The following is an 8,444-nucleotide window of genomic DNA, read 5'->3' as shown; positions in this document are numbered from 1 at the left end:
CAAGTCCCACACACAGCTAGAAGCCCAATATTTTTTCAGAGGTAGATGCAGAAAAAAATATATTCAGTTTGCAACCTGATGGAGGTCAGTATAGATGGACTAATACAACAAGTCCCACACACAGCTAGAAGCCCAAATATTTTTTCAGAGGTACTGTAGATGCAGATAAAAATTAGTTTTAATTTGCAACCTGATGGAGGTCAGTATAGATGGACTAATAGAGAAAGTCCGACACACTACTAGAAGGCCAAATATTTTTTCAGAGCTAGATGCAGAAAAAAATTATATTCAGTTTGCAACCTGATGGAGGTCAGTATAGATGGATTAATAGAACAAGACCCACACACAGCTAGAAGCCCAATATTTTTTCAGAGGTAGATGCAGAAAAAAATATATTCAGTTTGCAACCTGATGGAGGTCAGTATAGATGGACTAATACAACATGTCCCACACACAGCTAGAAGCCCAATATTTTTTCAGAGGTAGATGCAGAAAAAAATATATTCAGTTTGCAACCTGATGGAGGTCAGTATAGATGGACTAATACAACAAGTCCCACACACAGCTAGAAGCCCAAATATTTTTTCAGAGGTACTGTAGATGCAGATAAAAATTAGTTTTAATTTGCAACCTGATGGAGGTCAGTATAGATGGACTAATAGAGAAAGTCCGACACACTACTAGAAGGCCAAATATTTTTTCAGAGCTAGATGCAGAAAAAAATTATATTCAGTTTGCAACCTGATGGAGGTCAGTATAGATGGATTAATAGAACAAGACCCACACACAGCTAGAAGCCCAATATTTTTTCAGAGGTAGATGCAGAAAAAAATATATTCAGTTTGCAACCTGATGGAGGTCAGTATAGATGGACTAATACAACAAGTCCCACACACAGCTAGAAGCCCAATATTTTTTCAGAGGTAGATGCAGAAAAAAATATATTCAGTTTGCAACCTGATGGAGGTCAGTATAGATGGACTAATACAACAAGTCCCACACACAGCTAGAAGCCCAAATATTTTTTCAGAGGTACTGTAGATGCAGATAAAAATTAGTTTTAATTTGCAACCTGATGGAGGTCAGTATAGATGGACTAATAGAGAAAGTCCGACACACTACTAGAAGGCCAAATATTTTTTCAGAGCTAGATGCAGAAAAAAATTATTTTCAGTTTGCAACCTGATGGAGGTCAGTATAGATGGATTAATAGAACAAGACCCACACACAGCTAGAAGCCCAATATTTTTTCAGAGGTAGATGCAGAAAAAAATATATTCAGTTTGCAACCTGATGGAGGTCAGTATAGATGGACTAATACAACATGTCCCACACACAGCTAGAAGCCCAATATTTTTTCAGAGGTAGATGCAGAAAAAAATATATTCAGTTTGCAACCTGATGGAGGTCAGTATAGATGGACTAATACAACAAGTCCCACACACAGCTAGAAGCCCAAATATTTTTTCAGAGGTACTGTAGATGCAGATAAAAATTAGTTTTAATTTGCAACCTGATGGAGGTCAGTATAGATGGACTAATAGAGAAAGTCCGACACACTACTAGAAGGCCAAATATTTTTTCAGAGCTAGATGCAGAAAAAAATTATATTCAGTTTGCAACCTGATGGAGGTCAGTATAGATGGACTAATAGAGAAAGTCCGACACACTAGTAGAAGGCCAAATATTTTTTCAGAGCTAGATGCAGAAAAAAATTATATTCAGTTTGCAACCTGATGGAGGTCAGTATAGATGGATTAATAGAACAAGACCCACACACAGCTAGAAGCCCAATATTTTTTCAGAGGTAGATGCAGAAAAAAATATATTCAGTTTGCAACCTGATGGAGGTCAGTATAGATGGACTAATACAACAAGTCCCACACACAGCTAGAAGCCCAAATATTTTTTCAGAGGTACTGTAGATGCAGATAAAAATTAGTTTTAATTTGCAACCTGATGGAGGTCAGTATAGATGGACTAATAGAGAAAGTCCGACACACTACTAGAAGGCCAAATATTTTTTCAGAGCTAGATGCAGAAAAAAATTATATTCAGTTTGCAACCTGATGGAGGTCAGTATAGATGGATTAATAGAACAAGACCCACACACAGCTAGAAGCCCAATATTTTTTCAGAGGTAGATGCAGAAAAAAATATATTCAGTTTGCAACCTGATGGAGGTCAGTATAGATGGACTAATACAACAAGTCCCACACACAGCTAGAAGCCCAAATATTTTTTCAGAGGTACTGTAGATGCAGATAAAAATTAGTTTTAATTTGCAACCTGATGGAGGTCAGTATAGATGGACTAATAGAGAAAGTCCGACACACTACTAGAAGGCCAAATATTTTTTCAGAGCTAGATGCAGAAAAAAATTATATTCAGTTTGCAACCTGATGGAGGTCAGTATAGATGGATTAATAGAACAAGACCCACACACAGCTAGAAGCCCAATATTTTTTCAGAGGTAGATGCAGAAAAAAATATATTCAGTTTGCAACCTGATGGAGGTCAGTATAGATGGACTAATACAACATGTCCCACACACAGCTAGAAGCCCAATATTTTTTCAGAGGTAGATGCAGAAAAAAATATATTCAGTTTGCAACCTGATGGAGGTCAGTATAGATGGACTAATACAACAAGTCCCACACACAGCTAGAAGCCCAAATATTTTTTCAGAGGTACTGTAGATGCAGATAAAAATTAGTTTTAATTTGCAACCTGATGGAGGTCAGTATAGATGGACTAATAGAGAAAGTCCGACACACTACTAGAAGGCCAAATATTTTTTCAGAGCTAGATGCAGAAAAAAATTATATTCAGTTTGCAACCTGATGGAGGTCAGTATAGATGGATTAATAGAACAAGACCCACACACAGCTAGAAGCCCAATATTTTTTCAGAGGTAGATGCAGAAAAAAATATATTCAGTTTGCAACCTGATGGAGGTCAGTATAGATGGACTAATACAACAAGTCCCACACACAGCTAGAAGCCCAATATTTTTTCAGAGGTAGATGCAGAAAAAAATATATTCAGTTTGCAACCTGATGGAGGTCAGTATAGATGGACTAATACAACAAGTCCCACACACAGCTAGAAGCCCAAATATTTTTTCAGAGGTACTGTAGATGCAGATAAAAATTAGTTTTAATTTGCAACCTGATGGAGGTCAGTATAGATGGACTAATAGAGAAAGTCCGACACACTACTAGAAGGCCAAATATTTTTTCAGAGCTAGATGCAGAAAAAAATTATATTCAGTTTGCAACCTGATGGAGGTCAGTATAGATGGATTAATAGAACAAGACCCACACACAGCTAGAAGCCCAATATTTTTTCAGAGGTAGATGCAGAAAAAAATATATTCAGTTTGCAACCTGATGGAGGTCAGTATAGATGGACTAATACAACATGTCCCACACACAGCTAGAAGCCCAATATTTTTTCAGAGGTAGATGCAGAAAAAAATATATTCAGTTTGCAACCTGATGGAGGTCAGTATAGATGGACTAATACAACAAGTCCCACACACAGCTAGAAGCCCAAATATTTTTTCAGAGGTACTGTAGATGCAGATAAAAATTAGTTTTAATTTGCAACCTGATGGAGGTCAGTATAGATGGACTAATAGAGAAAGTCCGACACACTACTAGAAGGCCAAATATTTTTTCAGAGCTAGATGCAGAAAAAAATTATATTCAGTTTGCAACCTGATGGAGGTCAGTATAGATGGACTAATAGAGAAAGTCCGACACACTACTAGAAGGCCAAATATTTTTTCAGAGCTAGATGCAGAAAAAAATTATATTCAGTTTGCAACCTGATGGAGGTCAGTATAGATGGATTAATAGAACAAGACCCACACACAGCTAGAAGCCCAATATTTTTTCAGAGGTAGATGCAGAAAAAAATATATTCAGTTTGCAACCTGATGGAGGTCAGTATAGATGGACTAATACAACAAGTCCCACACACAGCTAGAAGCCCAAATATTTTTTCAGAGGTACTGTAGATGCAGATAAAAATTAGTTTTAATTTGCAACCTGATGGAGGTCAGTATAGATGGACTAATAGAGAAAGTCCGACACACTACTAGAAGGCCAAATATTTTTTCAGAGCTAGATGCAGAAAAAAATTATATTCAGTTTGCAACCTGATGGAGGTCAGTATAGATGGATTAATAGAACAAGACCCACACACAGCTAGAAGCCCAATATTTTTTCAGAGGTAGATGCAGAAAAAAATATATTCAGTTTGCAACCTGATGGAGGTCAGTATAGATGGACTAATACAACAAGTCCCACACACAGCTAGAAGCCCAAATATTTTTTCAGAGGTACTGTAGATGCAGATAAAAATTAGTTTTAATTTGCAACCTGATGGAGGTCAGTATAGATGGACTAATAGAGAAAGTCCGACACACTACTAGAAGGCCAAATATTTTTTCAGAGCTAGATGCAGAAAAAAATTATATTCAGTTTGCAACCTGATGGAGGTCAGTATAGATGGATTAATAGAACAAGACCCACACACAGCTAGAAGCCCAATATTTTTTCAGAGGTAGATGCAGAAAAAAATATATTCAGTTTGCAACCTGATGGAGGTCAGTATAGATGGACTAATGCAACAAGTCCCACACACAGCTAGAAGCCCAATATTTTTTCAGAGGTAGATGCAGAAAAAAATATATTCAGTTTGCAACCTGATGGAGGTCAGTATAGATGGACTAATACAACAAGTCCCACACACAGGTAGAAGCCCAAATATTTTTTCAGAGGTACTGTAGATGCAGATAAAAATTAGTTTTAATTTGCAACCTGATGGAGGTCAGTATAGATGGACTAATAGAATGATGCTATGCCCAAAAGATTTTACTTCACTAGGTGCAGTAAAAAAATTGGTATTCTATACACAGGTGGTATATCTTGCAACACAGATAGGCTACTCCACTGACTAACACACTCTGCAATAGGCCAAAAAGGATTAGCTTTGCTAGATTCAGCCAAATGCTGTGAAAAAAACTTGCACAGCACTCGCACAGACCTGCCTGGCAAAAACTGATAGGAACTGATGTAACCTAGTCCTGAAAAGGACTCCAATTACAATTAGTCTTTACTCCCACAATCTATCTATTTAAGAGCACAGACCTGCCTGATAAAAGTCGTAGGAAATGCTGTAACCTAGTCCTTAAAAGGACTGCAATCACAACTATTCCCTACTCCCAAGCTATCTGTATATTTGTGCGAAAATTGGCTTGAAATTAACAAGGTATAGCGCACACAGCAACAGCGGTGCCGTCTTACACGCAGCTGCAGCAGTGAGAAAATGGTGGCGACGGGGAGAATGGCTTGGTCTTATAGGGCAAGGACATGTGACATACACTGCCAATGACACATGCCCTTGCTTGTGTGAAAAAAAGCACTTCGCTCCGTGTGTGCGCTGCTGATAGGCTGACAGATTGCACCTCCCCACTGCAAATGCGGGAAAGAGAAAAAAAAATGGAGATCTTCATTGTTCCTGCAGAGATCCATCCCCTGCCCCTCCCCCCACCCCGCTGTACACTCAAACTGCGTATTAACATTAATTTTCATCATTACTGAGAAAAAATCCAGTTATGATTTTGGTGCACGAACAGTTATCGAACATAACCTCGAACAGCCGAATTTTTCTCAAATTGTTCGTGTTCGCCGAACGGCTCGAACACCGCCCAAAACAGCTCGAATTTGAGATTGGCGAACAGTTCGAGTAGAACAACGCTCATCTCTACTGCTTATACATAGCACTGGAGTCTAAATGAGTTTGTTACAGACTTTTGTGCTCTGCATAGGCAGCAATAAAAAAAACACATTATTATACTTAGCTTTGTCATTTCAGCCGCTGCTTATGCAGAATACAGCAGTGGTTGAGAAACTCGTCTCGCTTGCTTTGTTCGCAGCCACTTGATGCAATTAATGTACAACTCTCAACTGTTTCTCAATAAGTACAATGGTTAAGTATATAGTTTATTTATTTTCGTGTGGATAAATATTACAGTATATTGTTAAAATGGGCCCTAAAATCCTAAAATTATCTGTGAGAAAATACTGAAGTGATGGAAAATGGAAAGATAAAATTGAAATCAATTAACTAAAAACAGTAGAACAGAAACAGATTTAATTTTATTATGGCCCTTATATCAATCTGATACATTCCCATCCTTATACTGTAGCATACACCTTAGAATCTTATTGGTCAGCAGTTACCGATCACATGACCGGTGCCATCCAGGTGCCCGTGCGCTCAGTTGACAGTTGAAGAAAGTGACAGCTGGAGTTGAACGGTGACGGTGAAGAAGCTATCTGCGGACTGTCAGCAAAGCAACAATATGGAGAAAGAGAAGATTGTAGGGAGGAAGAGATTAAGGAAAACAAGACACTTGGACTCAGTGAAGTCTTCAAGCAAAAGATCCAAAAGGAGGGGAAGAAGGAGGGGAAGAAAGAGTAAAAAAACAGACTTAGGACGGAAGATGTCTCCCACCCCAGAGATGGAGCGAGTGGATGAGGACGTCATTGCCCAGAGTGAAGGATTCAAGAACAGAAGACACTTGGACTCATTGGCTGATGAGAAGTCTTCAATCAAAAACTCCAAAAGGAAGGGAAAAAAGAGGAAGAAACCAGACTCAGGACGGAAGATGTCTCCCACCCCAGAGATGGAGCAAGTGGAGGAAGACGTCATTGCCCAGAGTAAAGAACCGAAGAACAGAAGGATCGACCTGGACTGTTCAAAGGAAGGAAAGACACCATCAATCCAGGCCAATATCCAGAAGAAAGAAGACATGGGAGGCTCAGGTAAGAAGAGAAATGTAACTAGTAATTATAGGGAACGTTATTGTACATGTTTTATACCTTCACATGTAATCCAGGGATAAAGTCAGCAAAATGCTTCCAAATTTACCTTTATAATGAAAAATTATCAAAACCAGTTTTATATTAGAGCAGGTGATTATATGGGTTGTCGACAGTTTACCAATATAAAGTGGTCAGTTACCTGTTCCCAAATCATGATGAAATGTTTTTATCATTGTGTAATGTCCAGGTTCAGTTCTGCTGAGATTTACCACAAGACATGGAAAATGCTGACACCTTTTTAAAGGGAATCTGTCAGCAGTTTTGTGTTACCCTATCTGAGAGCAGCATGATATAGGGGCAGAGACCCTTATACTAATTATGTACTACTCATTGGGCTACATGGCATAATTTTGATTAAATCACAGCTTTATCTGCTACACATTTACCAGTTCTTTGAATGCTGAGCTCTGTATAACCATGCTAACAACACTGATTGGCAGCATTCTGTGTACCCTGTGCATAGGCAGAAAGCTCCCAATCAGTGGTGGGGACAGGGTTAGACAGAGCTCATGAATATGGATGACTACCTCACAGCAGTCCTCTAGTGATAATCTCCTGCTGATAAAATGGTGATTTTATCAAAACTACAGCAAGCAGCCCAATAAATGTCACATTTCTCCTTATACATCTACACTGCTCAAAAAAATAAAGGGAACACTCAAATAACACATCCTAGATCTAAATGAGTGAAATATTTGTGGCGCCCCTGAGGGTTCGACCGCCACAGGGATGCTGCACTTCTTTAATGGAGTGTAGTGTTCCTCGTATGAGGTAAGAACAGTGTGATAGTCGTGACCCAACCTTTGCATCCAACACCACATTTCTCCACCAGAGGGGACTAGTATGCACTAGGTGCTGCTCCCCTGGTTACAGGGAGACTGGGGAAGCAAGAGTTCGGGGAACCAGTTAGTGGGTGAGGGTGGAGGACTTACAAGTTAGTTACACTTTAAATTTTATATTTAATAAAAAGCCATCTTGGATCTTGGTTCTTTTGACTGCCTTCAATCGCTCTTTGACTGTCTCTATGCTGTCAATTGCTGAGTGGACTGTGATCTCCCACCCTAACGCGGATCCTGTGTGGGCCGGCATCGGATGGAGACACAGCCCTCGTGCCCCGGCCTTGGGATGAGGGGTAGGTTGTAGACAAGGAATGTCTCGACCCGGTCAAGGACCAGGACCAAGAAGGCCCGGAGCTTAAGAGTGTGGCTCCATAGCAAATGAATCCCGGGGAGGATGCAGACGGAGCGGTGTATGCCACCTGTCCTCACCACCTGATATATTCAGAGAGAGTCCGGCTGCTAGAGGGGTACTGACCCCCGACACCCGACCTTACTACTCCAAGTACTGGTCGGGAAAGCCTGGTAGGCCCTGAGGATCCCACCGGGTATCGGACGGAGCGGAGCTGCCACCCGTGACCTTGTTCTGAGAGGAGCTCAGAGGGAGACCCGGCCTATTCACACACACATACGGACAGGAAAAGATTTGGTCTGTAGTTCAGGAACACTCTGGTGTAGGGTCCCGATTGAACGCTGGACTTACTCGGAG

Source organism: Phyllobates terribilis, unplaced genomic scaffold (assembly GCF_046119375.1).
Source record: "Phyllobates terribilis strain yellow unplaced genomic scaffold, ASM4611937v1 Scaffold_11__3_contigs__length_659146591, whole genome shotgun sequence".
NCBI lineage: Eukaryota > Metazoa > Chordata > Amphibia > Anura > Dendrobatidae > Phyllobates > Phyllobates terribilis.
Note: the sequence above shows the minus strand (reverse complement) of the source record.